This window comes from Callithrix jacchus, chromosome 17 (assembly GCF_049354715.1).
Source record: "Callithrix jacchus isolate 240 chromosome 17, calJac240_pri, whole genome shotgun sequence".
NCBI lineage: Eukaryota > Metazoa > Chordata > Mammalia > Primates > Cebidae > Callithrix > Callithrix jacchus.
This window is the reverse complement of record NC_133518.1, coordinates 8,961,318-8,974,442: the sequence shown is the minus strand read 5'-3', so window position 1 is coordinate 8,974,442 and position 13,125 is coordinate 8,961,318. Positions and strand designations below refer to the sequence as shown.

The window sequence follows — 13,125 nt, the reverse complement described above, 5'->3', positions numbered from 1 at the left end:
TGTAGATGACAGGTTGATGGATGCAGCAAACCACCATGGCACATGTATACCTATGTAACAAACCTGCACGTTCTGCACATGTATCCTAGAACATAAAGTATAATTTAAAAAAAGTAAATAAAAAGCCTGAGATTTTTAATCCAGGGTGTGTAAAGGTGGGAAAATAAGAAGACAAATACAGTCATGTTCTGCATAATGAGGTTTCAGTCAACAGTGGAGTACATATACAATGGTAGGCCCACAAATTTATAGTATTACTTTGGTGCAAATGTAATTGTGGTTTTTGCAATTACTTTTTAATAGCAAAATCCCCAATTAGGTTTGCACCAACTAAATACAATATTTTTACTGTAACATTTCTATGATTAGATATGTTTGTATATGCATATAGTTGCCATCGTGTTACCATTGCCTACAGTATCCAGCACAGTAACATGTTATACTAATGTGTAGCCTGATGTGTTAGTGTTTAAGTACAATCACTCTATGATGTTTGCCCAACCACAAAATCACCTAATAATGCATTTCTCAGATCCTATCACCATCATATAGATGCATGTCTATAATCATGTCTGTGATGGTGGCAAGGGAACAGAATCACTATATCATTTCCAGATGCTTTGAGTCAATAGCTTTTCTTGTTTCTTTTTCTATGTCAACAAAAACTGAAGGTTTTAAATAATTTCTCAAGATTAATAGTAACAACATTTCACAATTTGCTGAGCACACTTCATGTACCTTAAAATTTCTCCCATATTTTAAACAACTGCAACTACTTTGGACTTCTAGAAAGTTCAAAGAGGTGAACAGCCCATGTACTGACCTATTACTGATTTCCACAGCTTTACCTCTACCACATCTGCCCCTTGCACATCACCATGTTTTGGCTTGTAACTTGATGGAAGATGGAAGCTGGTAGGTCCAGTTCTGGGAGCTTTCTTAAAAATTTAGCCTTAATGAGAAAAATGAATATGTATTCCAAAATTTAGGGGATTAGTTGGGAGGAATGGGTGATTTTTATCTTCATTTGCCTTTCCTTATATATTCTGTACATTTTCTAAAATTAAAATTGTAATACAACTGCATTAAGGGTGATTAAAATTTGAGGACTGCAGAGGGAAAAAAGACAAAATCTGGTTTAATGTAATATAAATCTCAAGAAATCTAACCCATGGTATGTTCATTAAAATTATAGTCTGTACTTTTCCTAGAAGCTGTAGTTAATGCAAGAATTAAACATTTATAAATATTGTGTAGTGAGTTCATTTTTGAAAAAATTTGCTTTGAGTTCTTCATAGAAATTATACAGGTATCTCACCCAGGATATTACTGCAGCGTAAAGCAGTATGCTAAATCCTACGTCTACACTAACATTTGAGGTGAATGCCTAGATCCATCCTTAGGGTATAGGCAAATGTATCATTTAAAGTTCTAATGGAAACACTACTTATAAACCCAAGCTTTGCCAAAGGACCACTTGATTTTTACTTGACTTAGGAAAATACTGTAAGAAACCTATTTTCCTCAGAAGTCTGGGAAGGAATTGAAACAGAAAACTATTTGCCCTTCAAAGGAACTTATCCTGTTGTCTAGATCTGGAAATTTTAGATGATGATATTGCATTCTCTGAAGTGACTGAGACACTTGGGTCAAAATTACTCATGAAAAATGTGTTTAGACATGTCCTAAATTATTTAGAATGAGGCTCAATACTTCCATTACTAAGGAAAGTATATAAGGGGCCTTGTACAGTCAATAAATGGTGGAAGAGTGAGGTATTCACCAAGAACTTGGAAATGGCATCACCCTTAGGGAGTTTATCTAATAAAATCTCCACATGACAGATTGGATTACCATTCACGATGGATAAAGCAGGAGGTATTTGTAAATGTAAGACTGGAACGTCTTGATAATGCCTAAAACTCCAACAAGGGGATGTCTTAGAAAAGTAGAATGGGAATGTGCTTGTGGTGGAGTAAGCTAAATTTGATCAATCTTGTGATAGACTTTTGTAGAAAGGTCATATTAAAAGAAGAGAGATGGTTAGACTAGAATAACTAAAAAGAAGTATCAGGAACTAATATTTGTCAGAATATCTTCAGCACTCCCTAGGGTTCTTTTTAGTTCTGCAAATTTCCCAGACCTTATGGCAGGCAAATTCTACGAAGTGGGTAAATGTATTTGGCCTTTATAGCTCCAGGACACACATCATTAAGGCCATCTACCTCAAGCAAGTTACTAATTATAATTTAGTGTCCCATGTGTATTATCTTACAGGAAAGTAATGTTTGACCAACTGATGTGAACTTTTCTATCTTCTTACTGATGGCAGCAGTGGCCCATTTAGAGTGGCTGCTGCCAACATGTCAGCTGCAGTGGGGAGGCACAGCCAGGCCTCCCACTCCATAGAGCAGGCAGGAGTTCCGCCCCCTGGGCCCAGGTCTCCTGCTCCAAGGGACAAGTGGGAGCCCTACTGCTTCCAAATTGTCAGGGCAGGAGCTCCTCATGGGCAGCTGCAGCTGCCCAAGCCCAGCTGTGGACGCAGGCATCTCTGTGCTCTTGAGGGCCTGGGAAGGCCTCCCTAACACCCACCCCTGACAGGTTCTGAATTGCCTGCTCCCGTTATCTGGCCTCTCCCCATTCCTGGTGCCCACTGAGATCATGGAGCAAGGTTGGGGTCCTGATGGGTGGAGGCATGCTCAGGGAACCGTTGACATGTCAGCCCCCTGCCACCTTGGCCCCCTCAAGACACTGGGTGCCAACAGGCATGGGGGGGTATGTCAAAGGAGAGCTGATGGTAGCTCAGTGCTGGCCTACAGCCCCTTGGTATGAATAGCCTGGGTACCGTGAAAAGTGGGAAAGGCAGATAGGATCCTGGGGTGAAGGGGCTAGGTACACAGTGAAGCCCCACCCTCAAGCTGGGGAAGGCTTGAAGCCTGGGGGTCTGGCTGCCAGTCCTGTAGACTGAAGGGGGAACTGATGGTACTTTTTCCTGGTGCTACACATGGCTGCTGATGGATCAATCAGCACACAGTTTCCTGTGTCACCCCCCCGCCCAAGACTGTAAAAACTCTGGACTCAGCCAGAGCAGAGCAGATAGGTATCTGGACCACCAGCTGCAGAAGCTACCTGCTCCAGGGCCTCCTTTCTGCTAAGAGATGTGAACAATTTCATGACCAGTAGCAGAGTGGAGCTTCCCTCTCTGCTGAGAGCTGAACATTTGTCAGGACAAGCTATTAGCAGAGATGAGCCACCCATTCCAGACCTCCTCTCTGCTGACAGCTGAACACTGATGGGATGACTTGCCTGTAGAGAGGAGCTACCCACTATGGGTCTCCTGTGAGCTGTTCTAACACTCAGTAAAGCTCCTCTTCAGTTTGCTCACCTTCCACTTGTCTGCCTCATTCTTCCTGGATGCAGGACAAGAACTCGGGCAAAGGTGCCACCAGCCACAGAGGTTTCTGGCAATAAAAGCAACACCCCAAAGATCCCATAACATTAGTAGATCTTTTCTTCTTAGTATATTGATAATTGATGTGCTGGTTTCTAGATAAGGTTCTCAATGGTTTGATTAACAGGAGCCAGGTCCCCAGAGGCTGATCCCTTCTAGAAGCAGTGACACACTGAGTTCTAGAGTTAAAGTGCTGATGACCGCATGGTGACGCTCTTTGGCCTTCCCTTGGTAGCCAAAGAGACTGATGTTAATACTATTTCAGTTTGTCCTAACTGACCATCATGTATTCTCAAATTCAGTAAAGTGGTTTCTAAGTGAAGAGAATAGAGTTTGAGGAAGACTAAGGTAGCAAAAAATAGTGTTCCATCAAATCAGATGCTAAAGGAATAAAAACTGGGATATTGGGTGAAATGAAAGAAAAAAAGGATTTTATACTTTATATTCCTTATATTTTATTTATATTTATATTTATTTATTTGAGATGGGGTCTTGCTTATTGTTCAGGCTGCAGTGCAGCGGTGCAATCTTGGCTCACTGTAACCTCTGCCTCCAACGTTCAAGCAAGTTTTCTGCTTCAGCCTCCTGAGTAGCCTGGATCACAGGCATGCACCACCACACCCAGCTATTTAATGTATTTTCAGTAGAAATGGGCTTTACCATGTTGGCCAGCCTGGTCTCAAACTCCTGACCTCAGGGGATCCAACTGCCTCAGCCTTGCAAAGTGTTGGGATTACAGCCATGAGCTACTGTACCCAGCCATATTCCTTATTTATATTTTTCAGGTAACATACAATGAAAATTCATTGCAATTAGCATGTTAAAATAAAATAGTGAATGTTAAGAAGAAACAGAATACAGATGCTTTTTTTCTCCCCAGTGCTTAATTATTTCCAACCTTATATTACACTGGCATCTCTTTGAGTGATTCAGATAAAATTACCATTTACTGAGTAGTGTTTGCAGGTACTGTGCTAGTCACTTTATGCAATATATATCATGGAATTATTTTGCAAAATGTAATTGATCAATTCTGTAAAAGCAATATTTAGAATGACTATTTTCCTTTTATCTTGAGACTGTTTTTAAATGACCTCGAAAAGACTACCTTAGTTTCCCTTCTTTCCCAGCCTCCCCAAAATGGACTATCAATTCTAATTATTTTATTAACAATGCAAAAACGGTACAAGCTTGACTGGATTTCTCACCTTACAGGGGGAGTGTCAGAGTGACCGGTGAAGCAGTTGGATGCAAAACTGAAGGAGTCCTGTCTCGCCAAGGAAAGCTCAGCTATGGGGCAGTTTTCTCTTTCTGTCTAAAACGGAATCACAGTTAACCTCCTTTTCTGTCAAATACAGGAAATTAACGAGGTTTTCCAAATATCTCCTGGAAGTTGGTCAGTGTCCTCCTATTTTCTGTTTTTCTGATTTTATCCCTTCTGGGGCATTGTTGGCTTCTGTTATGCAAGCAGCGTGCCTGCTGGGTTAGTTTTCCGGGTAATCCAACTTTGCTCCATGGCTTTTAGACACTGTTGAATCAAGCTGGTTTTTCCTTGTATCCCTTCTGCTTAGAAATGTCATTCCTTCTTGGCGATTTTGTCAGTTTTGTGCTTTGATTGCTTTGTGTCACAAAACCTTTTTAGATAAAACTCTATGTGTTGGGGAAGGAGACCAACAGAAATGTATTATTCAATTACTTTAATCAAATATCTTTGGGTTAATGAGTGTGAACTGAATTGTGGCAATTTTTAGAAACATAGCTTTTGAATTGAAGTTCTTTTGAAAAAATAAGACTACTTATTATGGGTGAAAAAGCTTGGAATAGTTTTATTCTACTTTTAAAACACTGTCAGATTGAAATAGTACTGGTACAATAGAAACCTTGTGGTTTGGGATTCAGAGATCTGAGTTCCAGTTTTTGCTTTGCTCATAAGTAATATTAAGGTGATCAGTTAAATTATTAGTTTCTTCCTCTAAAAGGATGAGATGAGATTAGATAATTTTTTAGGATGTCTAGAAATTCTGACTCTGTAAGGCACTGTGTTTTGACAAGGTCCTTTTAGACATAAATCAAAATTATTCCGAAATTTTTTTTTTTTTTTTTGAGACGGAGTTTCGCTCTTGTTACCCAGGCTGGAGTGCAATGGCGCGATCTCGGCTCACCGCAACCTCCGCCCCCTGGGTTCAGGCAATTCTCCTGCCTCAGCCTCCTGAGTAGCTGGGATTACAGGCATGCACCACCATGCCCAGCTAATTTTTTGTATTTTTAGTAGAGACGGGGTTTCACCATGTTGACCTGGATGGTCTCAATCTCTTGACCTTGGGATCCACCCGTCTAGGCCTCCCAAAGTGCTGGGATTACAGGCGTGAGCCACCGCACCCGGCCCCGAAATTTTTATTTCATATTTTAGAGGCATCAGTAGGGCATAATATAAAATAAACTTGTATGAAACGACATTATTATCTTGATTTCACATGCTGTGGATAGAAATATTCTAATGAGCTTCAAATAGCATTAATTAAACTGTTTGAGAATACACCAGTTAATCTTTTTTGAAAACAAAACTGCCCAGTAGAAATATGTGAGCTATACATATATATTTTCTAGAAGTCACATTAAAAAGTAAAAAAAATGAAAATAATTTTACTATTATATTTTAATTTGATATGTCCAAAATATTATTGCTTCAATAGGTAATCAATTAAAAATTAATGAGTTATTTTTCATTCATTTTCTTAATAAAACAGTCTTAAAAGGTCTGGTGCATATTTTATACTTATAGCATACCTCATTTTGGATTAGCCACATTTCGAGTGCGCTATAGCCACACTGAGCTGGTGGCTACGTCGTGGTCAGTGCTAATCTAAATGAAATACTTTATTCTAATCATAACTTTTAAACTGTGTATTAAAAGTATGTGAGAAAAACTCTCCATTCTTCGTGTTCAACTGAATTTCAATTAACCTTTTGAGAAGACTGTGTTTGCCCAGGTTTTGACAACGTGGCCACTTTCACACAATACAAACTGCGGGAACGTCAATCATTTTTTAGAGAATGTAGGTTGTGCATCCATGGCAGGGATTATGACGGCTTTGCCTGAAATTTCAAAAATGGACTCAACTTGAAAATGACATATTTCATTGTATTCATTGCGCAACTGATGCCTTATCAGAAAACCTGTTTTTCTATTGACTCTAGAATATGACCATTGCAAACAGATTTTCAAAGACTTCATATTTAGTGTGGACAGTTCTTTTAAAAGCCCCAAAACAGAGAAAATTAGTCCAAATTTGCTCTTTGTTGCAAATATTTTGCGAAACATTGGGCTATGTATTTGAATAGTGGTGTTACATAATTAATTAGCTTTTTGAGCTAAAACATTTAAACTTTCTGTGCATTTGTTTTGGCTTTATATTTATTTATTAAAACTTATTAATATTATTTTTTATTGACAAACCATAATCATCTACATTTATGGGGTGCAGAATGATGTTTTGATATATGTATTCAATATGGCGTAATTAAATCAAACTAGTTAACACGCTTTTCACCTTGCTTACCTGTTATCTTTATGACCAGACATTTAAAAGTTTCTCTTATTTTGAAATACATATTATTATTGATTATAGTCACTCTGCTGGGAAACAGTTCTCAAAATATATTACTCTTGTTTATCTGAAACTTTGTACCTTTTTTTTTTTTTTGAGCCAGAGTCTTGCTCTGTTGCTAGGCGCCAGGCTGGAGTGCAGTGGCCTCATCTTGGCTCAGTGCAATCTCTACCACCTGGATTCAAGCAATTCTCCTACCTCAGCCTCCCGAGTAGCTGGGACTACAGGCGTGCACCACCACGCCCAGCTAATTTTTGTATTTTTTAGTAGAGACAAGGTTTCACCATGTTGGCCAGGATGGTCTTGATCTCTTGACCTCGTGATCTGCCACACGTGTGGCAGTTACAGGTGTGAGCCACTGCACCAACTTTGTACCTTTGATTAACAAGTCATCATCCCCTTTTTTCCTGTCCCTCCCTACCTGCCACCTTAGCCTCTGCTAACAATTGCTCTAATTCTGAGTACAACTTTATCTTTTTAAAAATTTAATTTAATTTAATTTTAACATCTAGGAGAGTTCAACTTTATTAGATTTCACATATGGGTGAGACCACACAGTATTTGTCTTTCTGTGCTTATTTCACTGAGCTCCATGTCCTCCAAATTCATCCACGTTGTCACAAATGACAGGATCTCCCCCCTTTGTAGACTAAATAATATTTCATTGTGTATGTGAACCACCTTTCCTTTCTCCACTCATCTGTCAATGCACATTTAGGTTGTTTCCATATCTTGGCTATTGTAAATAATGCTGCAATGAGCATGGCAGTGCAGATGCCCTTTGACACACTTATTTCAGTTCTTTTGGATATATATCCAGAAGTGAGATTACTGGGTTGAATGGTAATTCTATTTTTTGTTTTTCAGGGAAGCTCCATACTCTTATAATGGCTGTATTAATTTTTATTCCCACTAACAACATATATATGTTCAATTTTTCTGCATCCTCTTAATATTTGTTATCTTTCATCTTTTTGATAAAAGTCAGTCTATCAGGTGTGAGATAATATTTCAATTGTGGTTTTAATTTACACTTTTCTAATTAGTGATGCTGAGCATTTTTCCATGTACCTATTAACAAATGGCTAGTACAACTTCTTTTGAGAAATTCATGGGTCTTTTGCTCATTTTTAAATTATTCGTTTTCTTGCTATTAAGTTGAGTTTCTTATGTATTTTGGATATTAACCCCTTATCAGATGTATAATGTGCAACTATTTTCTCCTATTCTATGGGTTGTCTTTTTACTTTGTTAATTATTTCTTTTGCTGTGCAGAACGTTTTAGTTTGATGCCATCTAATTTGTCTATTTTTATTTCATGGCCTGTGCTTCAGGAGTCATATCCAAAAAATGATTGTCTAGACCAATGTTATGAAGATTTTCTTTTTTGTTTTCTTTTAGTAGTTTTACAGTTTCCAGTGTCTTATATGTAAATCTTTAATTCATTTTGAGTTGATTTTTGTATATGGTATAAGATAAGGGTCTGATTTTGTTCTTCTGCATATGGATATTCAATTTTCCCAACAACATTTATCGAAGAGATTGTCCTTTCCCAATTGTGTATTCTTGGCCTCTTTGTCAAAAATCAGTTAACCATAAATGCATAGGTTTATTCCTGGGGGTTCTATCTTGCTCCACTGATCAATGTATCTGTTTTCATGCAAGTACCAAGCCGTTTTCATTACAATCACTTTATAATATGTTTGAAGGAGTGTGAGGCTTGCAGCTCTGTTATTTTGGCTCAAGATTGTTTTAGCAATTCCTAACTCAGTGCTCTGACCAATTGTACTGAAATCACCTACAGTGCTGACCATAAATATGGATTTCTGTTTTTTTCCCTCACTCTCAAATCAAGTTCTTTCAAGGTAGTTCTCAGGATTTTAAACTTTTATCAAAGCCCTCAGGTTATTTTTTTTGTACTCAGATGGGAGAACCTCCTTGCCATCTTTTGTTCCATAGCTGCAAAAATAGAAGATGAAAGAATTTAAAGTATTTGCCTCATATTCCAAAACTAGCGGACATCAGACCTAGAATCAGAGCCCACCTAAGCTTTCTCTCTTAATGTTTCTGAAAGGACCCTACACCCCTTAATAGTGTTCAGCACTATATACTGAACTAAGTAAAGGAGGAGAAAAAAGAACATATTCTGGAGACATTTTTAACAATAAAGATTTTAAAAAATAGATTCACTTGAAGTAAATGTATTCAGATTTTCTTTGCACAGTAATTTTATTTAATCAAGCTTTTAGTATCAAACTTGGCAATAGAATTCTTCAGAGAAACTTGCAAGCAAGTTGTCTTACACACTTCTCTAGAAGGTATATGAGATCTAAATAATGGAAAAAAATACTCATATTTTTCTCCTGGTAGCTGAAATCATTTAGGTAGTTTATGTAAATTTATGTAAATGTAACACATTTTACGCTCCGCAGACTTATGGTGATCATAACTATTTTATTCACCAAAAGTTGGCCTTCAGCAAGATTCTACTGAGGACTGATGATCTATGCAGTCTCCTGCCTGGATTTTTGTGACATTTATTATCATCCTACTTGGATTCTCAAAAGACCTGCAATACATGAATACAGGACTGAAATAACACCCTGATTTTCCTTCAACCAAGCCTGAACTACCTACCACAAGCATCTGGGGATCATTTTTTTGTGGTTGCTTAGTACCAATCATCTTGATTCGTTTATGTCATAAAGCAATAGACATTCAAATTAAAATGTTACTAAGTAAAAAGACACACCCTGATATGTATGGAAAGTATTACTAAATTTTATTAGTTTTTAAGAGTGACTGTTTGCCAGTAGCTAAATTTAAAAAGAATATGTTCCTGACAGTGCAGCTCTAGAGAAAATTTTAAGAGGTGATGACTTCATTAATTTTCAGAGCATTACAGCCAGCTGGCAAAGGGTTTCGATACCATTGTGGCTTCCTGTTTTTGAAATTAGTTTCTTTTCTTAAATTAACCTGTCTATGCTAAAATGACAAAATAGCAATAATGGTGTGATAAAATTGGCCTCTTTGTATAATCTTAAAATAACTTAACTAACTTAAACAATAGTACTCTGAGTTTATGACTGCTGCAATGTACTCCATACAAAGAAATTGGTGTTAGGAACATTTACAGAGCCCATATTAGTTTAATTGATAAATAAATAACATTAATAAATTTGAGTCATATATAAAGTAGAAGGAGACTTCTAGCTCAAAAAGAAATTTCCCATTTAAATCCTCAGGACCTAGTTGTCTCACTTGTGGTGGTGGGAGAAGCACCAAGCTTAGAGCCAGAGGGACAGGTTCAGGTCATTTTAATCATGTGAGCATGTGCTGGTAAAAGAATTTCTCTGGGTTTCAGTTTTCTCATTTACAAAATGGGAATACTAATATTAATACTACCTTCTTCACAGGGTGTTATGAAAATAAAATAATAAATGTGAGTGACAGTGGAAGAAACGTTTCCCCGGATTTCTGAGGGGTTTGTTTCGTAAAGAAGGAAGAAGTCAGAATAAGTGGTGAGACTGTGTAGAATATGCACATCTTACAGTGTGTGCAGGGGAGGGGCTAAGTGAGGACAATAGTGTCTGAGCAGCAGCAAGAGAGGGAGGACACAAGGGAGAGAGGATGTCATGGGAACCATGAGGATGGTGCTTCTGGGAAAGAGGGGTTCAGAGGGAATTTTTAAATAAGGATAATGAATGAATCATGGGTAGATTGTTGGATGGACAAATGGGTGGGTGGTTAAATGGTTGGATGGATGACTAGACAAGGTAAGCTCCTGAATCACCCTGTAAAGAAAACCGTCAGTCAAAATCTCCTTTAGGGTGACTGTTCAATGGGCAGAGAAGGCCTCAGGGTGGCCCAGAATTCTTCAGGTTTAACATGTAAGATTTTGGTCACTTTTAATCTTTTGTACAAATACCAAGTATCTCTGTTTCTTGAATATGGCCAGTGGTGGCTGAGCTGGCTACTTCAGGAGGAGCCTCTTTTCATTGTTGGAAAACTTGGCTGTCTTTAAGCTGAATTGAAATCTTGACCCTGGTGACTACTACCTTGGATTCTGATTTTGTCTTTGGAGTCACAGAACAGTTTTCTTCCTTTTGACATATAACAACACTTCTCTAAACAGCATGTTTTATACCTAGAGAAGGTGAAGATCTGCATTCTGTTTATTGCCACGATTGTCAGCATTTAAAACCTCCACAAAACATTACAAGTCACGTTAGACTTGTAGTAGCAAAAGTTAATTTCTACTTTATGTTTTGGATATTCTCCAACTGATAAACACAAAAGGCAGATATACGAGCCATGCACTCTGAAAACCTGGAGTCAGGGTTTTGGAGCTGAGAACACAACTCAGAATTTTCAAGGTGTCAAGGTATCACCATAGGAACAAGCAAGCCTGCAAAAGCTTACTTTATCCATATTGTTTGTGAAGTAGACTAATAAGCTAATTTTTAAAAATATAGTAGCTTTCCATATAGTACTATGTTTTCATTGAAAAATAAAATTATCATCAAAAACATATCTTAAACTTTTTCAGTGATACGAAGGAAGAATGGCTTATCCCATTCTTCATTCAGCGGTTCAGTATTCATCCACTTCTTTATGCATCATTCTTTCACCAAACACGTATCTAATTTCTACTATATACTAGGCATTTGGCTAAGTGCTGGGGCTAGTGGTACTGATTGTAATAAGGCGTGGTTTTTGGTCTAAAAGAGTCTGGTCATCAAGTATCTGAATTAAGAGACCAAGATAAGATGTTAGGAATGAGGACAAGAAAAAGAGTTTGCAGGCAGGGTGCAGTGGCTCAAGCCTGTAAATCCCAGCACTTTGGGAGGCCAGGAGCGTAAATCATTTGAGGTTAGGAATTTGAGACCAGCCTGACCAACATGGTGAAATCCCGTCTCTACTAAAAATACAAAAATTGGCTGGATGTGGTGGTGCGCACCTGTAATCCCAGCTACTTGGGAGGCTGAGGTAGGAGAATTGCTTGAATCCAGGAGGTGTAGGTTGCAGTGAGCTGAGATTGCCCCATTGCACTCCAGCCTGGTGACAGAGTAAGACTCTGTCCCCGCCCCCCCCAAAAAAAGAAAAGAAAAAGCAAAGTTAGTTGGGCGTGGTGGTGCACGCCTGTAATCTCAGCTACTTGGGAGGCTGAGAAGCAGGAGAATCACTTGAACCAGGGAGAGGGAGGCTGCAGTGAGTCAAGATTGCACCATTGCACTCCAGCCTGGGTGACAAATGTGGAACTCCATCTCAAAAAAAAGAAATAAAGAAGAAGAGTTTACAATAAGTAGTAAGTAACCAGCAAGTCAAAGAAGAAAAGGTAGGATTCGAAGTGGAAATAACAGGGCAATATGGAATGTTTACATGAAGGTAAGAACTACTGACCATTTAACCATCCATCCATCCATCCATCCATCCGACAATCTACCCATGATTCATTCATTATCCTTATTAAAAAATTCCTCTGAAACCCTCCTTTCCAGAACCACCATCCTCATGGTTCCCATGACATTCTCTTACCCTTGCGTCCTCCCTCTCTTGCTGCTGCTCAGACACTATTGTCCTCATTTAGCCCCTCCCCCTCACACACTGCATGCTGAGAGTATTCTACAGAGCTATAAACCTGTACCACTGGAAGAATCATATTGCCCTAAATTCTCTATCTCAGTAAGAGAAAACTGAGATTCTGGGGGACATAGGGTAATGCACGATACCCTCAGCGCTGTGTCTTCTCAATCCTTTCCAGTGGTTTGATGTAACACCAGCTCACTTCATCCTGCTACCGAAGGCATCGGGCATCTGGGAGCGACCTACTCCCTGCAGGATTTTGTTCTATTGTATTAGTGTATGTCAATGTCATACATAGTAGCATACTTTTATTTTTTGTTATAAATATATAATCTCGTAGAATAAAAACCTATTCTTTCAGCTGCTGGTTAGTTGAGTCTAGTTCTCCTCACACAGACTTTTATTTTTAAACACCCATTTCAGTAACACTTTCTGGAAGACATCTTTAATTTTCCAGATGAACTGTTCACTAATTAGTAT

At 38.4% G+C, this 13,125-nt stretch overlaps 1 long non-coding RNA gene across 4 annotated transcripts in view; it reads left to right on the top strand.

The window, feature by feature from the left end:
* Positions 1 to 13,125, top strand: part of LOC144579869 (uncharacterized) — a 285,308-nt gene that overhangs the window by 258,189 nt on the left and 13,994 nt on the right. Inside the window, exon 6 of one of the 4 annotated variants that reach the window (XR_013528377.1) lies at positions 4,667 to 11,548. The exons of the other annotated variants lie outside the window; for them this stretch is intronic. This is a non-coding gene — a long non-coding RNA (uncharacterized LOC144579869). Of the gene's footprint in view, positions 1 to 4,666; positions 11,549 to 13,125 lie in introns of those variants that run through there. 4 annotated transcript variants of the gene reach the window in all.